We start from the raw sequence: 26,221 nt of genomic DNA on the forward strand, positions 1-26,221 counted from the left end.
CTCTGGATTGCCAGGTGAGGGAAGTCATGTTTTAACAGTCATGTACAATATAAGCTTGGCTTTGACGGTAGCCATGCATTGCTGGTGACTGCACTACTTCGCTTCTTTTATTGGACAGACCTGATACAAGTTCCCTCACCTTGAGGTGTGTAAGATCACTAAGGCTATGCTTAAGCAGCATGCTACTGCTTCTCAGCGTATCTGCTTTCCATACCTCACTGCCCAGAAAATCAACACCACTTGCACATGACCCCCCCTTTGCCATTTTTTAATGTGCTTTCCCAGGATCTCTAGGGCACTGCTACAGACAACTTCTGGGCAAGTAAAAGCTTTCCACAGAAATGACAAGATTTCCTAAAATGATAGTGACATTAAAAATCCATGTCATTCCAAAAAACAAAGCCTGTGTGTTCACGTCTAGATGAGACTTGCATGAAGACCATGAAGTCTGTGCATACAACCAGCTACACACAGCTGCATTTCCTTGTGGATACAGCATAATTTCATCATCTATTTCACAAATACAAAGCTAGTCTGTGTGTAAATATTCATAAGGTGCAAATTAGTGGTTTCACAGCTCTGTTCCTTTTCTTGTCCTCCTACAAGCTGCTACAATAAAACCTCACTTAACAGAATCTCAGTCAAGTTTAAGGAAGGTTTATCCCTTGATCTAAGCTTATGCGCATCACCTCTCCAGATTATTTAAAACAGTGATGTCTCTGAAGCATGACAAGCACATGTTGGTACTGATTTTCAGCTACAGAAAATAATTCAAAATCCCAGAATATCATGAAAGAAGTCTGAAAGATTAATTCAGTGGCTGGTTCAAAATACAGTTAGAGGTATCACACTCAGCAGGTCCCTCTTGACAAAAAACATACAACAGGGTGAACTTCACACAACAGCACCCTAGTAGGGAATCATACTTGTTTTACACAAAGGGAGGTATAGCTTGGAAATCTTCCGCATGCTGTGCGAGTATGAAAGGACATCATCTCCAGGTAATAAATCCCTCTCCTAAAACAATGTGATTGAAAAGAGAGCTCTACAATGCTAATATCAAAAATACAGGTCCATACCAGACTCCTGACTCCCATACAGCTTCTGTATTTGAAAACACTAAACCCTAGTCCCACACATTTGCCTTCCTAAAGTACATTTGACAGAAGACTTGGGCTCATTAACTCAATATTGACATCAGAACTCAACTTGCACAGAGCAGACGACACTGTAAAGAAATCCATCCTGATCTCAGGACTGTACAAACATGACCTTCAGCTACTCTGTTGATGAAACTGTTTGCATATACCTTTCTAAGTATGGACTCATACTAGGACCACATACACAACCTCCAGATCACAAAGACACTGCAGGTGCTTTTTGTAATTGCTGGTAAGCTCTAAAAACAAAATCACAACATTTTTGAAATGTAAAAGAGTCTTTCAATTTCAGAAACCTAAATTAAAAATATTAATTTCTTCTATTTCACCTCAGCGCCAAAAAAAGATCATCCCAATCATCTGCTTACATGCAGTACATGCATATCAGATTTTTATACAGCATTGATTTCCCTAAGATGATAAAAAGAATTGCTTGGAAAAAAGGTCTTGGCAGTCAAGCTTTCTCATGCTTACATGTGCCGCAGACCCTGTACTGCCATTGCACAGCACCCGAGTATCAGAAATTCAGAGGGAATGGCGGACAGCACTATATAGAACTTGCTGTTGATGCTTCTGAAGCATTTTTGGGTGATACTTGATTTTTGTTGACATCCACTAGGAGAAAAGCAGCAAGCACAGAACATTTGCCTGTTTTTCTTTGTTCTCTCCCTCAGTGCTTTTCTTGAGCAGCTAATGTCATTACCAGAGATAACTATAGTTAAACACTTCTGCCAGCTCCCGGCAGACAGAAAGAATTCCTTTTACAATTCCTCTGAAAACTCTATCTGTCCATTTCACTTCTGATGAATCAGAAGATGGAAATATGAAGATGATGCTATAGTTCCACATTCAATCTCTGTTCCCCAAATTCTTGCATAAACAAATTCAATTTGCTATATGGTTTTATTCCACTAGCTTTATCAGGGAAGCTAAGTAGAAGTGTCATCAATGTTTGAGTGATTGCTGGATAGTATTTATTTAATACAAAATGAGCACCAAATGAATTGGCAAATTAATCAGCAAATGATGTTATTACCTTGAAGAAATTTAAGCTGCTTCATGTGAAACTGCAGCTTATTGTTATAGCAGTTTGATCACTGGCTAAGTGTACAAAGCATCAGGAATGATCCTTATAAAATCAAGATTAGTGGGTAATAGAAACAAGGTGGATGCTGGACATGTTGCTGACATTTCATATTGAAGCCAGAAATTGGTATGAAATTGAGCTAAAACATGCTATAACAGGGAGGAAAAGGTGCTCATCAATAAATTTAATTTGTTAGAGTACTCTTGTATTGAACTTCTGCAAGCTAAGAAATCATGAAAATGATGCCTTTCACAAATTTGACTAGCAGTAGGATCATCTAATTGCATACCAAGAGAAGCCAACTAGCTAGCTTGCACTGGCAAGTGAAGGATTTTCTCATCAAAGTTTAAAAGATCCTATCAAAATTAATTCTTTTCTTCTCAAGGAGATTCAGAAGCACATGCTCCAATAACACATAAGAGGCCCATGTGTTACGACAATGCCTGAGAAGGGCACAAAAGGAAGACTGCCCTGAGCTGTGCCAAGTTTTGGGACCGCAGCATCAGGAAAAGTCTTGGAAGGAAGCAATTGGTACCCGGTTCCCTTCGCTACTGTCATCTCTTCCAAATGCTCTGACTCTAGGAACATGCTACCATGGTTGATAACCAAAATCATCACTTTCTATAGCATACAAAGCAGAGCAATTCTTCTGTAGAAGATCTTAACTTCTCTACCATTTTATTGATTTCTAGACTCACAGACATGAAGGACAGATGATCGCATTTTTGACCCATTAGCCAAAGCATTGGGGAAAAAGTTCTTAATTGTTCGTTTATTAAACATGTTGTTTTTATTAGCACATTGTCCAAAAATACATTACTATCTACACAAATAATTCATTATTCAAATGGATTTTCTGAATAGCTTCCCAGCCTCTATAATTTCCTTATTTGTAGTATCCTGTATTTGAGACATTTCCAGTACCCAGATGTTGCATATCATCTTTCTTCATCAATTCCCCTTTGAACCATCATAACTCATAACAAGCAAGTCTGAATGGCAGATTTCTGAGGCAAACACATGATTTATGATTTAGCTTCAGAAAAAAAGCACTCTTACACTTAACATTTACAGTACTGACAAACATTCTTGTAAGTCAATACACTTTCTGTCTGAAGAACGCAAGGGACAAGGTACAATAAGGCAGATTTTTTTTAAGACAAGTTTTAATCATTCCTTCAGAGTTTCTAGATATTTGTTGCAATTAAAGAGCTAAGAGTTTGTGTGAAGGCTTCAAGAGATTTGAAGGGTTCACCATACTTTGGGTACACTTTCTTTATTGCAGGCAAAGCTGATGCTGTGGGTCAAACCAAAACATCCTCTTCAGAATATATCCTTGCTCTTCAAGTGACAACATCGATCTGCTCAAGTAACTGAAGATGATTGGTATGGGTATATATCTATTTTTACCTTAAAACACCTGACAAGTGGGAGGATTATTCATCCAGTTATGAGGTACCTAGGTTGTGTCCACACGTCATCCCTATCACTGGCTACTTTACCTGGCTACTCTACAAATATAGGTGTTTCACTTGAATCATGTCATTGGCTCACCAGACCAAATTAAATGAATAATCTTGGAAGTAACATTTGACTAATAACATTTACAGCATCATTACATATTTTACCTTTGCATAAATAAGCTGATTTGAAACTGAATTTTTACCTCAGCACATACCAGAAATAGAGGAATAAATGATGCATCAAATAGAATCATTTGGGTTGGAAAAGATCTTAATGATCACTTGGTTCCAATTTCCTGCCACCTCCCACCAGCCCAGGTTGCCCAAAGCCCCATCCAGTGGTGTCACCTGTTTCCATCTACAACCTTTTCTCTCTGGGGCTTTTTCTTTCTGCTTTTCACATGCTGAATAACACCATATATCAACTAAATTTGTCATTGTTCACGTATTTAACATATTTATATCCATAAGCTTTACATTATTAATAAATAGACGTGTTACATATACAGATACTTATCAACACATACATTTAGGACAAAAGTATAGATTAGAATTTCTTCTTTGATCATACTAATGACATTCACTGGTAACACAATGAACTGCAGTCCTAATTGTGGTACAATTTAAATAACACTTTAAAGGAAAGGTTCACTTCAAAATCAATATTAGCCTAGAGAGGCTAATTCACCACAGTTATTGCATGTAAGGGAAATAACAACAGACACTTCAGCTTAATGTACATTAGCAAACCTTTTTTCTGTTTGAGAAACCATTTTTTCCACATTAGACTTACTTTATAATTTTGGATTCTACCATTTGATACAAGTCAACAAATGAAACACATACACGGAACTAGAATTTACTGAGCTGCTCAACCATGGTACAGGGAGCTCAAACTCTAACCAGCTTCCAAACAGTTTCACACCAGGACCATACTGTGCTTTGGTACATCTCATTTTTAACATGTTGTACAGATCTTCAGAAAGCTCCTGTCTATTTCTAGCATTTTCCTGATATCAGTTGAACCTGACCCTTCTTTTAGGGCAAGCTCATCACAAAAAGATGTTTTCTCCTCTTAAGTATAAAGGAGTCTGCATAAAGTTAGCTGCAAAGGAAACGGAAGGCTTCTGTGGCAGAGCTGAACCTTATGAAAAATAAATTGCAGAAGAAAGGTTTTTAATAGACATGCCTAATGTTTTTCTTGGTGAGAATGCTGAAGCAGCTGCCAATTCAAGTTTGCATTCAAATTGTCAACCATAATTGCTTGTATATGTAACATAATAAAAATCTTTATTGTTACAGTCTTAAGAACACTAAGTAATATAACACTAGCTTTTACAGCATTAAAAACAAATAATAGACTTCTGTCAAGTTATTGTATTTAGAGAAATGCAGAAAACCCATTAGATTTCATTAAAGACAGACAAATTGTTAAATGGTTTCTGCTGCTTTGATCTGCACAAAAGATACAAATCATTCCTTGGAAACATTTTCAATTCAAACTTGCCTCCTTAAAGTAAGCTTTTCAAACTGTGCATTAAAATAAAAGCTATATTCATACGCAAACACTCAACTCATAATTTCTGCATGTTGATAATTGTATTAATCGGGTAGCAATCTGTGCATCTGTGATATTGTTGTGACCTCTTAAGCTGAAAGCAACTTCTAATAGGCACTTTGAAAATTCAAGAGTCATTGACATGAGTGCAAGAATGTTCTATTTACAAAGAAACGTGTTCAGCTGGTAAACAGGAAAAGAAGAATTCAAGATAATCTGAAAGACGAAGCAAACAAACTGGCACCAAATGAGGCATAATAAGCAAACGGAGTAGCAAAAACAATTTAAATGGCTCTCCTGCTGCCACAACCAGCCTAATGTGAAAGTTTAACTCCTCTTCTTAAGCAGAGTGTATTCCCTTCAAATGCTTTTATTCTAACCCTAGTGCATCTGGAAATCTAGGAAGGGCACATGCTATTTCCAAGGGAAAAATCAAACAGGCAAAAACAAAACTAAAAACCTCCCATAAGTATACTCGAAAAAAATAACTTGAAAGGCAATGTCAATATTTATGGAAAATAACCAAGTGAAAAGCAATTTAGAAAGCAATAAGGTTACAATGAAGATTCAAGTTTATTAAATATAGGCCTTAGCCAGACAAGAAGATCCCCTTTGACACCCTTAGGAAAAGGGAGCATGAGGAAACTTTTGTACCAAGAGACAGACGACTTCCTGACTTTTACTGAAAAAACAGAAAACTTGTGCATGAAAATACTTACTGAGAAAACTAGAAATCACAGCAACAAACAGCGGGTAAAACTAAATGAGGAATTGTTGTTGGGTTTGTTTGTTTGTTTTTAACTGATGAGAAAAATGCTGCTGAAGCAATCAGAACCAAAAGGACAGCCTCATACTCCTTCATGTGCTGAAAATACAACATTATTTAGGTATTTCATACATGCAGAATATAAAGTTCAATATTTGTGTGCTAAACAGTGAAAATGAATGCCAGCCTTTATGCTTTCAAAGTAGTAAACATAAAAATCCATTCCTCATAGAAAACAAATAATGATGTGACAGTGCGCTATGGAGACATTCTGAAAAGGAATATTTTATCTGAAAGTAAGACTGAGACAGTACCTCACAACACCCCAAGTGCTCTCAACAGTTAGTCTAAGAAGGGTAAGAGAAGGCAAGATTTGTGCCATTTGAAGTTTAACAATGTCACCTAGATGACTGGAAACTGTTGCCCTTTGCTGCATGAACAGCAATCCAGGAGAGTTACCTCCAGCTACCAGTATTACCCGAAGAACTGGTTCACCTATACAACCTCCAATTTATTTTACTTTGTTATGATAAAGAAACTAGGGAAAAAAAGGTAAACAAATCAGTTCAAAAATTTTACACTCTTAAAGAGATGGTAACTACTCCTTCTAAATTATCCATTAAAGGAAATAGTGCTATTTATTCACCCAATGGTTTCCACCTACATGAGTTTGCTCTTAAATCCTGGTCTGGTGCCAACTTCCACACGGACCAGCAAATTTGGAGACCTAAGCTTGGGCACAATTTAACAGATATAAAGAGAAATATGAAGAAACAGCAGAGGAAACTGCAGTAACAGCATGTGCTAGACACAGACAAACTATAGGCATAACTACATGTTCCAAGTTGGTTATTTTTTAATTATAAAAAGATATAAATAGAACATAAATGAGATGCATATGAGAAGTGCCTGCTGGACACTACTTAGCTATTATCTGGCAGCAATTTACTTTGGACTCCACAGTAGTAAGTTTAAATGCATGAGTTGATGCTCTCAGAGTTTGAAGATCACCTCCAACTTGCAACTGTTAATGCTCCCTTTAATTTTCTGTAATCAAATATTCAGTTATAAATTGTTGATACTGCCATAAACTTACATTCTGAACAAACAGGATACTACTGCTCCAGTCAAGCCCAAAAATAACGTAGGTAGGATGTGTTGACAGTGACTAAAATTAGGAACTCTAAGGATGATGAGCAGAGGCACCTCTGTGCCTCTTTCTCATTTAGGATGTAGACTCCCTCAAAACCCTCCCAGGAGTGAAAGTGAATAGGAGCTGGTCCTTCGCAGTATAAAGACAACCCCTACGAGAGCCTCTACCATTATCAGTTTATGACTCGCTTATATGTATTACCATTATTCTTAGCAAGTGCTTATCTTCACTCCCCTCTGTGTCAGCTATTATCAAATTTTAACAGCTCAGCTGATGTCCTGTGCCTGAATTTGATTTCCTACTTCCTTGAACTGCTATCTTCCCTTTCAAAGGAGAAAGAAAGAAAAAAAAAAAATCAATATAAGATGCAAGTTTCAAGCAGGGTTTCCATAGCATCTTAGCAGTCAAATCGAAAAGGGAAGGGCATGCAGTTCAAAGATAGAGGCTCATACAGATATACTATCAGCAGTGCCTCTATCTCTGAATCTATAGCCAAGGTACTGCACTACCTCTGTGGCTGCGCAGAAGGGCAGAATGGGAAGTTTCTGAGGCTGCTTTCATTTACAACTGAACATTATGGACTATAATCATACTTTTTAGAAATAATTATGACAAAAACTGTAAGAAGCTACAATAGTTCCCTGACCTTGAATGCCTAGAAACAAATGGAAAAGCTTTGTCAGTCCCTGCTGCCTTACACCAAACAGCCCCTTCTCTACTATTATACTTTGCCCATTGCTGTTAGTTCAAGATAGAAGACAAATATTCACTTCACTTTGCCAGTCTTACCCAGGCAGATCCCAAACACCTGAATTTCTCCACACTGGTCTTAATTTCTGAATTTCTCCACAAGCCTTAATATCACCTTGGACGGTAAGTATCCTTAACCCCTATAGAGTAATCAGTCTTCTTGTTTTTAAGTTTTGCATTCAAAGTGAAAGCAATTAATTTCTGTAAATACTTAACATTAGCAGCTTCTATTTTTAACCTGTATTTAATGCAGTTCCCTCACTAATCAGACCTGGAAACTTGCATGTCCTATTTTTGAATGTTACATAACTTTTATCAGGTAAAGAACTCTAAAGCTTTATGAGCTTTTTAGAGTTTAAGTATGTTTAAAACCATAAAACCCACCAATAAGTATTTGCCAGGAATGGCAACTTCCTTAAACTGACCAATGCAACAAACCTCATCTTTTCAAAATACTTCTTTGCCCAGTAACTGACTGAACTCAGCAAGGTCTTTCCATGTAGTTACTTCAACTTCAGCTCCGGTCCATACTACTCTTGGAGAAGAAAAGAAAAAAAAAAAAGTTGAGTACAATATTCCAGATCATTTCACCACAAAGCTACATAGGGGATGAGCAGGAAGACAAACCATTCCACCACATATTGGGATATGGGATGAGAGCAATAGAAAGCTTCAAACATTCTGCTATTTGTCAGAACCCAGCTAAACAAGGGAACAAGCAATCACTTCATGGGGCTGGATGATCAGATGCTCAGCTGGCAGCACGATTATGCCTTGGCTCAGGCACCTAACTCCACAGGTTTCTCACAGAAACTCTTTCTGTGTGAAGTCTTTTTGATTTCAAGACTACACAAATTTCTTCAAGGCTGTCTTTCCCTTGCTCAGCAGATAACAGAGCCTTCTGACTAAAATATGAAATAGTACTCAACATCTAGCTATACATGACACAGTGCACATTTATTCTAATCAATCTGTACTTCCACTATGCTCCAAATAAAAAAAAAAAAGGTACTATAACCGGAGAAGGGTATTCCCTGTCTTTTATCAAGAAAATGAGTGTTATAAATCCCAAGTTCTGCATAAGAAGAACATGGCATCACTACCAGCAGTTAAACACATAGCTAATGTGTTTTAAATGAGATAAATACTTGAAAAAATAAAAGAAAACGAATGGAATTTATTCAAATTGAAACGCACGAAGTACACAAGGAAGTGGGATGCACACGAAGAACAGCTGATGCATATCCTGCTAAAAGGTTTTGGTCATTAAGAGAAAGCAGAGCACCACCAGTTTATTCTCCAACAGCCATCTGCAGACCTAGCAAGTCCCCTCTTCTTTTTGTTGTTAAATAACGTGCTTCTGTCTGTGGACAGGAGACATACAGCAAACCAAATTTTAACTGCAACAGACAAAGAAATAATGAAAATATCTCAATTAGAAAGCAAAATTGAAGAGACAGGGAAATGAAACAGAAAAAGGACATTTAAAACTATCATGCAGTGCACCTTTGGATAACTAAGCATTTAAGTGCTATCCTGGTAAGAAACTTAATTAATCTCTTCTGATAAGTTACTTGTGAGAAAGGAATTTGTGACAATATTCCTGATACTAAAGGAAACTTCCGTAAACAGAATGGCTGCAAACAAAGATAACAAAACCTAGTGATCATAAATATTTCTCCAGCTACATTATTTTCTCCCCCACTATTAAGCTTTATGGAGCATATCACCAAATGGAGCATTGCTGCCATGGCACTGACCTTAGCACTCTGTGAAACTGAACAGTGTCTGGCCCTCAATTTTGTTTCTGTTTTTCTCTTCAAATATATTCTTATTCCCCATAATTCAGGTACTGGTACTGAATTAGAAAGGCGAAGAGTTTTCATTTCTTCCCAAACAGAAAATAAGTCTTCTTTTGTGTCCTGGAATGATTTTTCTGCCTTTCCCACTGAAGTCTTCCCTCAGGTAGCATCTGAGGACAGGTCCACGACAGCGGCAGGGGATGGCAGGAGGAAACCCTGTCACGTGGAAGTTTACCCAAGGAAGATGGTGCCAGTCAATCTTGCTCCTTCTCCAGAAGCAGACCAGATGGTTCTGAAGCAAAATGTTCAGATAGTTTTGAAGACTTGGCCTTCTCCTTCAGTTAGCCACCACTGGGACAAGAGGAATAAGTGGCAAGGAGACAAAGAGAACACTGTCCAGAAAACAAGGCTGAAGAGTTTCATATCCTCTTTGCCCAGGAAAATGCCTGAAAGTAAAATACTGAAAGGATAAGGTTGGCTCTATAGTTCTGTGATTAAAAGGGGTCTCATGTTTAATTCTACATCAGAGATGAATTTTCTCAGGACAAACCACTCTGTTTCTTTGCTCATGCCACACATGGAAATAGGAGTTGGCCTCTCCCTTCCTTACACAGCAAAGGGACAAAAAAAAAAAAAAGTCATTTATTTGTGGGCATGCAGACAATATTTTATCATGGTGGCAGTCATTTAGGTAAAAGCTCATCAGCTTTCTTTCTTCTCCTTCCCTGCCAGCCAGGTCAGCTTTTCCACCCAGGAGCTGACACCCACCCTGCTGCACTGCAGCACCCAACACCAGAGGCACCCTTGCCAGAGGAAGGCAAGCTGAAGCTGAAGGGAAAGGCAGAGTCCTGCACTGAGGTGCAAGGAGACAAGATGTTATTAGGCCCTTTTTTCCAGATTTCTGAAGCGTTCATAACCACAGAGGTGCTTTCTTATTTTTACTGTTGCAATGAGAATATTCTTCCCTTCTGAGAAGCCCTCTGAGCTTCAAGCCACCTCACAGTTTTATTAAACATCCTTCCCTCTGCATTCTCCACTCTTAACAGTGTTCCCAAATTTATTATCCATAGCCCACAACAAGGTTATAAGATTTTCTATTCTGGAAAATGTCTGGAGACACTATATGAATGCCCTGTTTCCAGTTCATCATCTAGTAACTATCACACAGGGAACATATTTCTGTCCCTTTCCACCTCATGAGCTCTAAAAGCATTAGCAGGTAACAGATTTGCCTACAGGAGTTACCTAATATCCTCACTCCTTAAAAACCACGTGCCTTTTTGTTACTCCAGATCTAATTTCTGTCTTCTCAGGAGTTGAACGGTACGTTTCAAAGGACACACTCAGAGGGTACAATGAAAGTTCCTTTTTCCCCACTCTTGTCCTTTATGAATTACACAAGAGCATATTATATTTCCAATACAATAATTTAATCTACATATTTTCTATGTCGTGCCATAATTAAAAAAAAATAAATTGGGAGGATCTGGGTTCTCTCTCAGAGTGGGCAGAGGAGTTTTTAAGAGCTTTGGCAGAGAACAACAGTAACAACAAAAAAGACTAGGAAAGAATCACTTGGAAGGGAGATGCCTTCAGACTGAGACCCTATGTAATAACCACAGCCCACAGAGAGCACATAGAAAAGCTGCAAGTACCCATGACATCAGCATCCCAACTTCTTCATCACAAGGGAGGTATACCTATGAATACAACACATCCAAATAGCAGTTCACAATGTCTGTGTCTCAAGGGAAAATACACTTAAGGGAAAAAAAAAAAAGACACAAAAACCTTTTAATATACACGAAAGGCCCTGAAGAAAATACAGAGTTTGTCTGCTTAAAAGTATAGGTATTTACTTTGTATAAAACAAAGTCAACACTGTGTGCTTTGTTTTAGGGGAAAAAAAAAGAATCTAATTAAAGATTTTTTTTTGTACCGAATTAAGTATGAGCACAGCAGTTCATTTAATTGAATACATGTAACAATAAAGAGAGCTCCAAATATTAGATCTTTGTAACAACAGTGTTTACATTCACCCCTCACATTAGCAGCCAGAAGACAAATCAATCACGAACTGAGAAACACTTGAGCAAGCTGACTGCAGGAAAAGAAGGGCAGTGGCACAAACACACATTACATGTTCTGCAAGGTTAAACTAATGTGAAGTAAATCCCTCAAGTTATGTAAATAAATTATAGTAATGTTATCTGACAGCTTGTATTAAATAAGATTAATTCAATAAGCATAAAATATGCAGGGGACTTGTTCCACTAGTATATCCATGCCTCTGCATCTTATGGCAGATCAGACAGAACTTAAGACCCAAAGAAAATTCGGCAATCTCAAAGCCCACAGAAATCAGTCAAATACCTGGCTGTCTAGCAGCAGCAGGGCTCTTTGGTGGCTCATTTGAGCCTCAGCCCATCCAATTACACTTGGGAGTCACACTGCATGTTCACAACGCTCGCTAAGAGGCAATACACCAAATTCTGCCCAACTATTGAACAAGTTGGGAGCTTTAAAAGCAAAGCAGAGACTCCTCTGCCTTTCACACATCAGATGTAAAACAGCTACCAAATAGGTTTAAAAGCTTTCCCATCTGCAGAACAAAGCAAAAAATTTCCAACTAATTAAGTGGAAAATCTATTGGGTTTGCAAAATTTGAGATATCCCCTAAAGTTTTATTTTTTAAGCCAGCCTCTATCAAAATCAGGATCTCAAAGATAGTTAATTACAATTCCACCAGGAAGTAGCAGAGGGATGCACCAACAAAGTTAACACCAATATTCCCATTTTTCTGTAATATCATAAAAAAGCTTCCTATGTCCCAAATCATAAGCCATTCTTCCATACTCCCACAATATATTACTACTTCATAATACATCAGCTTAAGGTTGACTTTATCCATCTATTTGCAGGCATGACTTAAGCAAGCAAGATTGTTCTGCTCATTCGAAATAAACTTCATCTTACTTCTTAATCTTCATTTCAACTTTCATCTTCAATTTCCTGCTTTCAAGTATCCAGCCAAATTGATTTGATGCCTAATGCTTGACAAATAAATAATGAGCCTCTGAATTAGCCCACGTGTGAGAAGGCGATGATCCCATTATTTCTAACATTCTTATAATCAGGCAATGATTAAATTATTTCTTATGTCCTTAGCTCAAATGCAAAAATACACTAAAGAGATCCTTAACAAAAGCTCCCCACCATGTTTTTTTATTAAATGCTCTTAATTTGAGTATTTTATCACATGATTAACACTAGCTGGGCCATAAGACTTTATTTTAATGAGAATGGGAAGAGCTCAAACAGTGGGTGTTCTGGGTATCTCTTTGACATCTTTATAACCATTTGCCATTTTGAGCGTGATTAGCTGAATAGCAACCATTAGGAAGGTTGATTAATACTTTTAAAGTATTCCAAATCTTTGGCTAGCACTCCATTTATTTTCTCAAGGAACAGACTGAAAGAAAGACTTCTGCTGATCTCCACCTGAGGACACAGAACAAGGAGTACAACAAAGAAGAGACCTCACGCTCAGATCCCTGCCAGCATCACTGACATTTCTATTTACAGAAATCTGGACTATGTGATACCCAAGGACTTATCTTAATTAATATCATGTCATTAGAAGTGTGAGCACAGTTCTAGTTAAAGAAATGGGGTAGGCAGTGTGGTTTCAATATGTGCCTCCAGGACACTGCTATTGATAGCAGATACCTATTAAAGAGCTGAGAATCAACACGAAATGCCATTTAACTTCCTATTTAAAAAAAATCCTCCACATATTGAGCTTGCAGAACAAAGAAGTGCATTAAAAGCAATGATAAGGGTATTAAAAGGTAATATTTGATGTATGCCTATCTAGTACATTAATATTGAATTTGGCTGTGATATGAGTTCCACTAGTTAAAATTACATATTTCTTTTTTTCCTTGAATCAGAAAAGACATTTACAGGAAAAAAATCAATAATCTAAAGCTTACAAAGCCAAAAATCTTCTTTCAGCACTAAGATACCATGGTGATAAAGGCCATGAAATAAAGGTCAGAAATATATAAAATAGACATTAGACGCACAAAGACACATTTGTAACATGAACTGGAATTACTAATGCCTTGCTTTCACAGAGGTTTGCCGTAGGAGCTACTCTTGCCAGTGTATCCCACCCTCCCTTCTTCCTTAGCCCACAGATATGCGGCACATATCAGAAGTGGGTATGAGTGCCTCACCTGTGTGCTCCGACTGGGGGGAAGAGATGGAAAAACAGGCCTTGAAAACATGCCACCAGTTCTCTGTCCTTCAGCCTGACTACCTGTCAGCCTTGAGACTAATATTCACACCCATACAAACACACTCCTCCAGAGGAATTTGGCAATGCTTCAAGTCTCCAGAGAGCAAATGATGTGGCTAAAGGTCTTCTAGTTGGCCATGAGTCTGAGTTACCACAGCCCTCTGCAAGCAGTTGAAAGCCAAATGCTTTGGCATGGCAGGGAGTGGAGGGAGTGGTAGGAAGCTAGAAGACACATCTTACCTCATGTGCATTCCCACTGACCATACTACCTGCATAGTGCCCAACAGATCCTGATCTTGAAATTAGCACTGCTTAGCCAATGCAGAAAACAATCACCAAGTACCACGATGCATTAATCCCGACTCTCGCGGCAACACACAGGGTATGAAGAACGGCCTTTTCCCAGTGATGAGCTCCACACAGTCTGCCACCACTGCTTCAACAGGCAGAAAGGCTGAAGGACACTTTCAGATACCTGGTGTGCCTTGCTCTGGTTCAGACAGCATTAAATCCGAAGCTGCACAGACTGCATAACAATTGCCAACATTAATCTCCTCCTAGAGCACTGAAGGAAAGCTACCTGGAACAAGTTGTGGTTAAGTCACAGCTTCATCATATACCTAGCAATTACAAGGGTGTACGTACATATGGTCAAATCCAGAAATAGTTTTAGTAGGCAAACTTTACATGGAAGAAACAATCATAATTTGTTTTACTATCACAACATTTTCCAACCTAGCTAAACAAACTACAGCGGAATTTCTTGTACTCACACGACTGTACTTGGAATTCAGACCGTCACTGGTAAGACAGCATGAGTCCCTGGCTTCTTCACACTTGCCTACGTTAATTTTGCTGTATTAAGATGACAGGAAAAACTTCAGATATATTTGCCCCATCAAAGAGCAAGAAAAGGGTCTAAAATGAGGTGGGAAACAAACAAACAGAAAACAGACCAAGAGAACTGTTTTTCTTGATGTAACTAAGGAAGACGTTAGAAGAGCTGTCCCCTCACCTTCACGTCAACTACTGCCTCCACTCAGGGAGGCAGAAACAGCCCTCACATGGGGAAAGCCAAGTAGAAAGGCTGGTGGTGGTTTGAATTCCCTGCAAGCTCCTCCATGCCTGTAGCTTGCCCTGATGTACCTCACGAGAAAAGAGAAAGGGGAAGAAAGCAAGGCTGGAAGAAGGACTGGAGGACAACACAACACAGAAATGGAATGGGGAACACGTCAGCGGGCAGGGAAGAGTGTTAAGACAGTAACAGAGATCAGCATGTACAAGCAGAAGGGGAAAACAGGGATAATGGGAAGGTAAACCAAAACCTAGTGAGAAATTTCACCAAAATGCTAGTATTGCCTTTCTGAAAGCTACAATACAGGTGGGCAAAGCAAGCACTTCCAATGGACTTGCTTATGTTTCCTGAGGGAAGGGTGGGCAAATTGGGTTTTTAAATACACAACACTTGGCTCTTCTTCTCAGCCTCTGTTCTCACTATTCTTAAAAAGCTGTATTTATCTATGACAACTTTAAGGAACAAAATTTACATTTTCTGCCCCAAGCACTGAGGGTCACAGAACATATTGTTAAAAAGAAATGGATCATTCTGAAACAAGTAAAATAGAGAAAGGACATTGTGGGACCAACAGATAACGCAAATGAGCTGTTTACTTTTTGCCCTTCTTGCCTGAACTTCACTGGAGCCCCCACATAAACTGTTCAGACTCTTCATGGTCTAATTTTTCAAAAATACCTGTAAACCTACCATCTATCATCCTACACTTCCTTCCATGTGTACATCTCTTCTCCCCACACTCCCTTAGAAGAGAGATGATACCATTTAGCAATCCCCTACCCAGTGGGCTCCTTACCCAAGATGACATCGCACCACTTGGCTCCAGCCCAGGCAGATGGGTACAGAAGGCAGTGCTTTACCCTGTGCTGGTGCAGGTGCAATTTGTGACAACGTCAGAGCAGCACTGGTACCAAGAAATCCTTCTCTCAGCTAAATCATTCCCTATTAATGCCATACCTTTTGAGCTTTTGTCTTATGATTCCAGAAGCTTTTGCCCAGCAAGCTAAGCTGCTCCCTTCTAAAGCTGCTTGCAGCCACCCAAGCTTGCCTACTGTAAAGCAGATAGGAAAGAACTTTCCCTTGCTCTGTGTGCATAAGCAAATCATATTTCTGCAGATCATACCTTTATTTTCAATGAAAGGAATACCACCAACACCACAGCATTTACTCTCCAGACGAGAGCAGCAGGCATGTTTGTTACTTTGCAGCAGGATGCTGTGCTGCAGGTGAAATGGCTGCCAGGTCCCTGCCCCTGCTCATCCAGTAAAGACATCAAGCACAGAGCAGACCATCCTCACTGCAAAGTAACAAACGCACAGTTGTGTTTGTTTTCTAGTAGGGATGCAAGGCTCTTTCCTCAGAGCTGATGCAGTGAGGAGTTAAATGAGGGGGGTAACTTAAAAATGTTTCCCCCCAAGTCTAGCAATATGTCAATGAGTAGTGCTTTTGGATAGCAAGAAGCCAGTACATCCCCACTCTGTCACCTGGCATCCAGCACTACGGATAAGATGGAAGACATTTCGGAACTGGTCTGGAGCTGCAGGCACAGATGGATTGCTGCCATTAAAACAATGCGTGTCAGGGCACAGTCAAAGGGACTTTAATTTTGACTGTGAATGACTGGCCCTTGGCAAGATTCCGGGTCAGTAGACATGTAAAGTGGCCAACCAGCACATTCCTACTCGTACTGCTTGGCTAGCTATTACGACAAGCAGCAAAGCAGTTAAAACAGCCTGTCTCCTTCCCTCCGGAATGCAATTCTACCACAGTGCCTATTTGCTCTGTCCTGGGAGCACTTCATCTGAACAGCTCTGTAAAGAAATGGAGAGGACATGTAGCTTTTACCCTCAGGACAAGATAAATCCAGTAGCACAATAATTTAATGAGGACTACAAATCCTACTAAGTGCTTTTTCATTTATAAGCCCTAGATAAAGGGGCAAGAGAAACTACGGTTCCCCTCCAGAACGCTACAAAGATGATGCCAATTTTGGCCTCATGACAGTATGTTAATATAAAAGGATCTGCAATAAAGCCTTTATAAAGAACACCACACAATATGTGTTTTAGCGATTACGCCACAAGACCAGCATGCTTTTGCATCATAATTCCCTACTGTTACAGTCATGCTTTGGTGAGGCACAGTCACTCATTTCCCCATGATTCTCCAGTGTTACTATCCCATTTCTTTTATGCTGTGTAATGAACAGGAATTTCAAATACTTGATTTGGCAGATGCTGGAGCAGAACCAAGCCTGTTGTTCCTTGCCATTGAAGCCCAGTTACTTTCCTTTACCAAGCATTTTCAGATGCTGTTTCTCCTTACTAGATCAGTTAATGGGACATTTCCAAAACAATTTTGTTATCGTCTGGATCACAATAAAACATATTACCTATAGAGAAAACAAACTGCATTAGAACCAACTACAAAGCAGCTCCCATACTCTCTTAATTTCACTTTGAGACTCAGAAGAAGCCAGCCGGACAGGTCTGGTATTACATGACACAGAAGAACCATGTTTGCTCTGCTCAAGTCCAAAGACCTGCTCCAGGTTCTCACACAAAGGAAAAACACTTGCAGTATCATTTTCATACCATACGTATCAAAGCATTCTCATAGATCAGCACAAACCCAGAGAAACAGGGAAACATCTATCAGCATGATCAGTGACAGGAACATAACCCCAGCTGGGGCCACTTGGCAGTACATGCAAGTTTAGCTTGATATATTCTGAAAAGAAAAATGGAGAATACAACAATGACTCATTTTCCCTCTAGGTCACCTTTCTTCCTTCTCCTTCACATCCCAGCCAAACTTGCCTCACAGGCACCCTTATGCAGGAACACAACCTCCTCACCTCTAAGATCCCTAATTAGGGCTTTATGTCTTGCTTTTGATGTCCATCTCCACAGTACTTTTAGAACCCAAAGAGCCTTTGTAACAATACATACATACAAGAGCGGGCTTGTACCCATTATTTCAAAACGAGCTGGCACTCTCCAGGATAGCACTGAGTGAAGAACAGGCAAACAGCCATGTGTTTGTGTGCCAGCTGTCCTGATAAGCACAGCAAAACAATCACATTTACAGTGCCTCTTTCAAAAGAGGCAAAAAACCAAACAACAAAAAAAAACACAAAACAAAAACAAAAAAAAACACACCACAAACAAATACAAAACTATCTTTTGTTAGAGTTTGCTTAAAATATACTTCTTTATCAGCTACAACTAAGCAGCAACTGAACACATCACCACCACCTAAATTACAGAGGTAATGCTTCTGTTTGTCAGCTAATGGAGCGAGACAGAGGAAGGGCACTTTTCCTAGTTCTAGGAAAAGCCATGCCAGTCCCTGCCACTCTGATTATGTTATAGGAGCAGGGACCCAGAATCCAGGGGTACAACTGTGAATTGAAGAATTAGGCAAAATTGTCAATTTTACCTGCCAGACAGTGAGTACAATGAAACCTAAGAAAATATCATTTATCTGTGATTTGCCCACTGCCAGAATCTGCCAGGAGAAACCAACTTCTTTGAATAAAGTCTACATTTTAGATGGAGTGTGATAACTCTTCAGTAGCTCTAACCAGGGTATGCTAGTCAATGTTTGCACCTTCAGCTCACTGTACAGTGCTCCAGTTGGAGAGAACTAACTTGCTGGTAGCTCAGCCCTACAGAGAGCTAACCACACCATAGCTTGTGTTATCAGCACAGACATGCTGAACTAGCAAACATACCCTCTTAACCTGCTTGTAAGCATTGTAAGAACTGATAAGAGACTCGTTATCCAAACTGATAAGACAGCCAATGTTTATTTTTCCCCTCCCGGATGCAGTAGGGTAGATCATGTTGCATTTTGCTATGCAGTATAGCATCAATTCTGCTGTGCAGTGTCACATCACAATAGGCCATGATGAGGGGTAGCACGATGGTATTTGAGATGGACAGCTGCATTTGTCAGTAATTCAAAGCCCCGTGAGCCCTCTAAGTTGATGTCTATTTAATGCCTACAGTCCCTCACCAGTCGGTACTGTGTTGACAAAGACATACAGATGTACACGTTTCCTATTTGCAGATGTATGCCTGTGTGTGAACTAATAGCTATTTGCTTCGGCAATAAAGTCTCCTTCAAACAGTTCCCTATTACATATGAACATCTACATCTTAATGCTCTGCTTTACCCTATCATGACTACAAAAATCCCTTTATGATGACTAAATTGCCCTTTTAGCCGAACAGCTCATCTGGAGCAGGAAGGGGGACAGGAGGGAGGCACCAATTGTGCAAGTGAGAATTATGAGACAGAAAAAGTCTTTGCACCTTTTAAAAAAGGTTCTTAATCAAAGGAGTAAAACATCCTCAGCACTTGAGAATCTGAGAAAAAAAAAAAAGCTTATTATATGAAAAGTGCTTGACAAAACTGGTACCTCAGGTTTCCCCTTGAATTTGCAAAGAGGAATAAAATCACTGGAGTGAACAACACAGAACTGCACAGCAACAGTTCTTCACACAACACTGTTCCTAATTACAGGCCCAGAGAGAAGGAACATGTTTCCCTTCCTCTGGAACACAAAAGAAGTAACAAAACATTAATGCATACTTCGTGAAAAGCTACCATCATTACTGTGCTGTCACCTAAACAAATATGTAACAGAAGCAGACAACTTTTTGCTTGCAACTTACGGTGATTATTGAAGACCATCAGCTTATATGCAATGCTCACAGAAGCATTTCATAGAGCTTTACAACCCATTCAATCTACACAGCACTTGGGCAAGAAATGTGCTCCCTGTGCTAAGGCACAGCCTCAGTCCAGGTCAGCCACAAGGGAGGCAGAGAACCTCAACATCAGCACCGGGAACTTGTCCAATCTGCTCTCCTGACAACGTATACTCGTAAGGAAGCTGAAGCACAAACATTTTACAACAACGTATAGTTTACGGTTTGAAAAACCTATATATACGTAAAGGGCATTGATATATCAGCTAAACGTTTCCAGAATTTCTACCCTTCAAAGAACAAGGACCCTTTTACCCCTTTTTTCATCCTGAGGCAGTGAGTGATAATATAGCTTAGGAGACGATTCAAAGACACCCCAGTTTCTTGAATTCATTTCTTAGACTGCTCACTGTGACAGCAAGACTAACAAAGTAAAAACATAGGACTAACCACTATTTATGTGTCTCTCATATGAGAATGAAAAATACACAACTGAATCTGTTCAAACAAACACAATGAAAAATGACAAAATTCAGAGTGAAGTTTTTTTCCTGAAAAACCAATTCCTCTTAATTTTCTGAAATGTTGAAGATTTGCTCCAAAAGGCTTACAAAATCACATTTAAAAGTTTTGTCCAGTTTGAAATAAAAAGCCCTGATTGACAGCAAAAATAGGTCCTCGCTAGTAATCAACATGCTTTGTTTTTCAGCCTCTCTGCATTTTGTGGACAACTGATTTTGGCAGATTTCATTAGGGAAAGCTTGCAGTTTAGCTAAACATGGCTTTCTCAACAGAAAATTGGTATCAATCATTTCACATTTTTTTAACAGAGTAAATGATTCATCTCCAGGAAATCTATATGATAATCCAGAGTTACAGCTGATCAGACAAAACTAAAAGGAACAAATCACTTCATTTTTGTTACCTACACTATTGTATCTTTACACACAGAAAAAACAAATGCCCAAACAAGTCTGATTCTCATTATTTATTTTCATACTTCTTCCATCATGAAGTTTAATTTAGAATACATCCACAGTGATCCATTTTATCTGTAAAACAGTAGGATAAAAAAATCTATAGCCAACTAGCATGACTCAGCTACTGCTTTATGAAAGTCACTGTTTTCTATTCACAATAGCATAAACCTCCTTGGGGCTGCATTTTAGCTGGATTCCACCCCTGGCATCCTACTTAAATTCAGCAGGTCTGAACAAAACAGCTTATTTCTGATAGTGGTGGGAAGCAGGAACAGGAGAAGAGGAGAACGCACTTTGTTAATAGAGTTTTAACATTCAAGCATCAAGCCAAGCTCGCCAACTGCATTTGTTCAATATTTGACTGTTGGTATCATATTAAACATTGAGAAACACTCAGTTGTAAAAATTTCTCAAAATGCCACTGGAGTCAACGGGTCCAAGATGACTGTTTCAGCCCTAGAATAGGCTTAACTGAAAATTTCTTTTCCTCTTTTTTTCCAAAAAGAGGAAATTTTCCAATTTCCTCTTTTTAAATAAAAATATAACCCACATTTAATTCTATGAAGGAAATATTTTACTACTTCACTGGATCTGATTTCACCCTCAAACTGGGCTTGAAGGAATAGGTGAGGCTGTTCTCAACTACATTAAGTGCCTTTTCAAGCCCACACCTGATCACAGTGATTTCATTTGCCCACAAAGTGGGGACAACACAGTGACTCCATTTGAAAGACGAGTTTTAATCTGCTCTGTGAATGAGAATTTTTGTTCCTGCCTGAAAGAAACAAAAGGGTCCCCCCCAACCTTGGCATCTACAATTTTCTCCTCAGTCATTGCTTTACTTAGTCAAGGCATTGTTAGGTCAGACAGTCACTTTAAAACGAGAAGAAACCAGGTGCTTTTTATATAAACATAATTAAGCAATTTAATGAAAATCTGTCCATCTCTCCCCGAGAATATACAAGGCTCAATTCAGGGTATTTCTGCTTGGTTTTGAATGCACACTACACTTGAACGTAACTTTGCTGTCACCAACAGGTTGCCATGAGAATTTAACGTTTTTCATTTATTTTTTTAATGTTATAATTCAGGTTAAAAATGTGACTCACCCACAGTTACTCTTAGTGAGTGCTGTTTTGATTTGTAAGCAGTCCTGTTACCTTTGTTGTAATTAAGGAAGAAGTAGTAATCTCCAACTAATAGGGGTAAACCTGGTATGGGAAGGCAGATTAAAGGTGCTACTGTTTAAAATATCACAAATAAAGAGAGAATATAATTATATAATCTCTGATTTTCTTATTGTAACACAGAAATGCACCACATAGCATGTCACTTCTGTTTTTTCCTGAGAGCTTATTCTTCTTTTATTATAAACAGACCCATCTATATCCACTGCATGAGGCAATTGATTGGCTTCAATCTAACTGGATGTTTTGCCAGCCTTCACTATGCTCCTACTCGATATGTCATGTAAAATAATGTGCTGAAAACTGGCTGACCCGACTGTCTGCTTGGTGTTTATAAGGAGCTTGTCTCCATGGTATTTCAGTTCTTTATCTGAAAACAAAACAGGAGCTATAGGAAGCCAAGGAAACCTTGAAAGGAAAGCCTTAACAGTGACACACTTGAATCAGATCTGATGGCCTGGGCAGAATCCTGAGAGGCTAATGACATGTCACCCTACTTCCTGAGAAGCCCCAGGACACCACAATTCTCTCCCTGCTTCCACCTTCCTCAGGGTGAATATATCCTGCTCCCTGCTCCCTCCTAACTGTGCCACGTCCAAGGAGGCCCAGCTGCACAGGCAGCATGCTGGTTGGGAGGGCAGGGCCACAGTTTGACTGCTTCCAGCAATACTCCACCCCGGCCAGCCTGCTTTCTCCAGGGGTGACTGATATTACAGGCACAAAAAGGGACAGCTAAGTCTTGACATACTTGCTGGAAATTGCTCGATGGCAGTTGTGTACAAGAGATCTCACAGTGTATTGGAAACCTGAACAAATAGGCTACATATGAGGCAGGCATTATAGAGATCCACACGTTTAGAGCCAGGGCACCATTTGCCACTGTTGGGGCCAAACTACATCACTTATAGGAACTGAATCATGTTTGCAGCTGGGACAGCTCAATTCGTCATGAGTTAACCCAGTGTTTTGTCCGTGGCCTAAGTACCTTGTGTACTCACTTCATCACACACGTAAGGGCTCAAGGGCCATAGGAACAAAATGAAAAAACTGGAAAAAAGACTCCAGTTCTCACTTTTGTTACTCTCTTATATTTACATCTATCCCAATTCAAGTAAGGTAAGACAAATGTTCTCTTATTCTGTGATAAAAGTTGTAAACCTTCTTCATGTGATACTTCATTAGATATTTCATCAATATCTAAGGAATCAAAAAAGAAACCAAGTTCCAAAAATCTGTGCTCTTATTTAACTTAGCTGGGAAGTTTAAACCACTTCCTTCGTTTCTAGGGCTCTAGCACATACTAAAATAGAAGGAGGTCAGACTGAGAGGATTCATGGGTCCCTGCAAGACTATATACATACAAGTCCAATTGTTGTCGACGGAAGGAAGACACAGAGCAAATTATACGCCGCTTGTCTTTCATACCTTTATATATACAGTTGCAGCCTTTGCAAAGACCTCGGCGGCGCTTTTCCGGCGGGACCCTTTATAGGCTCATCCCGAGTGCGGGGACTCCCTTCCACCTTCCGAGCTGCGGGTGCGGGGATGCTTGTCCCTTCCACCTCCTGGGCTGCGTTGCAGGACCGGTTCCTCCCTTATTCCGTCGAACACGTGGCCCAAGATCACTGCCAGCAGTGTCCAAATCCCGTTCAGACCGGTCCCTGTTCGGGCGCCAATTGTTGTCGACGGAAGGAAGACACAGACGCTCAATATGAGTGAACAGTGAACTTCAACTTTAATGGATAGCTCAGTCGCCTTTTATCTAGTTCGAACATAATCAACTCATACATATTGCAAAAACTAAGCTCAGGATTGGCTAACATTTCCCGCTCTTTTCAGGTAGTTCCTCCTTCTTTTAGCCACCATCCCGCCTTAGGGACTTTCCCCATCGCCCAAGGGCATCGTGTCCTTGAGCCTGATTGGCTCTCAGCCAGCTGCGTACGTGCCCAGACTCATGTGAGTTGAGTACGGTACTTCACTAGCCCATTGCCTCCTAACTGCCCAACATCCACGTGTCCTATTTCACTTAACCATTCCTCCACACCCAACAGTTTTGATGCAATCAAACTGAGAAGAGAGGCCTGCAAATGAAACGCCACGACTACAAAACAGAAGCCCCCGCTGCCTGCCAGTGCAGCTGGCAGCAGGGAGCTCCATTGCTCTGTCTCTACACATGGCCTTTAAACCAGGACAGTCAACATTTTTTTTGTTTTTGGTTTTGTTTTGTTTTGCTTTGTTTTATAGTTTGCAAAGACAAAGAAATTCCTGCTGTCTCTGGCGCTTTACAGCTCTGCTTTATCTGCTTTGATTTGTGTTGGCTCTTATATTTTCCCTTCCTTAGACAGCTGTCTCCTCTGCTTGTATACTCATACCATCACCAAATATAACTCAGTTAGCTCTTAGAAGGACATATGGCACAGCAATAAATGGACCTCTAGAAAGCACCTTATGCCATACAGCTTATTCCCTTTGTCATACAGGAAAGGGTTATATAATACAAGCATGTCTATACCAGGATAACTGCATCTGCTGCTAGGTCTGAGAAGACAGTATTGATTAAACCACAGCAATAATGTGAAAGTGGTATAACATTTACGTTTAGACAAGGTTGTAGAACCCTCCAGCATATGCTGCTTAAACAGGGATCAGGACAAAAACAAGGAGAAACAGGAGGGAAAGAATTTCAGAGAGGTGTAATGTTAAAATGTAATGTCTCTGCTCCTGCAGCAGCTCTATGCAGCATGCTCACTGAGCTGAATGTGCTTGGGAAACAGCTAAATACAGAACAAACCAAAAGCAGGGAGCTCGCTCACCACCAGGTAAATTTTCCCTGGTGTCCTCAGCTAAAATGTTAACCTGGATGTCTTTCAGGATAAACATCTCAAAGAGTTATTTGTACACAATGCTGCGGTGTTTACCTTTTGATTACAGATCTTTACACGCTGTCCGTTATTATTGAATGCCAGGATGAAAGGCAGCCTAAGGGCCAGAATGCAATGTTTTGTCACAAAGAAAAAACTGTACAAGTAATGACAGGCTCCAAAAGTAGAGATATACTAGACTGGAAAGAAATGTGAGCACAGCATCAGGGCTTCTTTTGCAAGATGTTTGGCTTCTGCTTTTGAAAAAATAAATAAATAAATAAAAAGGCTTCATGCCATTTTCCCTGGACAGTGTCATGTAAAGCCCAGATCTGGATATAAATGAAGACTGTATGTATAAAATCCTCTTGACCAATTCATGTTTCTTGCATCTGTGTCTGCACAAACAAGATACGAACTACAGAGCTGCACTTTCCAGGTTTCTGCATTTAACTCCAGGAAAGTTCCTCTTTAGGCTGAGATCTTGAACTGGGCTTCGAGAGATAAGACACCATGATGAATGAAGTCTGATACTGATACTGAAGGTAGCTGAGACAAGTGACTCCTGATACTTAACCTGAAACCCTGAACTCTGCTAGTCCATGTACATTGTTCTTATAACAGCACTTCCAGAGAAACAACGGAAGATACTGCTTGGTATTTCTGTAAAATAACACGAGCAAGGGTATGCACTACTCATTTTGTAGGTACCATACATAATACATATTCAAATTTAGTAATCAAGTTTGATTTTGATAAACAGTGAAGTATACTTATTTTTTTGATGAAGTTTTAAGTGAAAAGTGCCAGTAATGACATACAGATGAAAATCCCAAAAAAACGTTCCCACAACATACGTGGTAGTGCATGTGCTTCTACTCTGGAGTGACAGACTTTCTGAGGTGTTGGTGTACCTGTATTTCTACCCAGAACCACAATGAACACTACACTTTTTTTTGAGCTATTTAAAACCCGATGCTCATGCTTCAAATTTTATTCAGCTCTTCTGTACTGGCACATAGTTCACTCCTGAGTCTACTGCTAGAATCACACAACTCATCTGCGATTTTTACGCTCATGTTCCAGCAGTCTAGATTTGGATTTCGAAAGGCTGAAGCCTGGGGCTATTTCCATGAAGTATTTTGATGTGCCACCTGATATAGATAGTTCACAATTCGAACAAGGTCACCTGTGAAGTGATGACAGCAGCAGAGGTGTCCAGACTTGTTTTCATAATTGCATCCTGACATTATTCCACCTACCAGTACACCTTCCTCTGCTACATAAATGTTGCCAAGATTTTTAATGAAAAATCTTTCCATGGAAGCAGCTTGCAGCTTCCTCATGAGGGGAGAAGA

At 39.6% G+C, this 26,221-nt stretch overlaps 1 long non-coding RNA gene across 2 annotated transcripts in view; it reads right to left on the minus strand.

The window, feature by feature from the left end:
• Positions 1–26,221, minus strand: part of LOC311444315 — a 433,519-nt gene that overhangs the window by 285,544 nt on the left and 121,754 nt on the right. Inside the window, exon 1 of one of the 2 annotated variants that reach the window (XR_014697808.1) lies at positions 23,428–23,885. The exons of the other annotated variant lie outside the window; for it this stretch is intronic. This is a non-coding gene — a long non-coding RNA (uncharacterized lncRNA). Of the gene's footprint in view, positions 1–23,427; positions 23,886–26,221 lie in introns of those variants that run through there. 2 annotated transcript variants of the gene reach the window in all.

This window comes from Aythya ferina (assembly GCF_964211825.1).
Source record: "Aythya ferina genome assembly, chromosome: 14".
Lineage (NCBI taxonomy): Eukaryota > Metazoa > Chordata > Aves > Anseriformes > Anatidae > Aythya > Aythya ferina.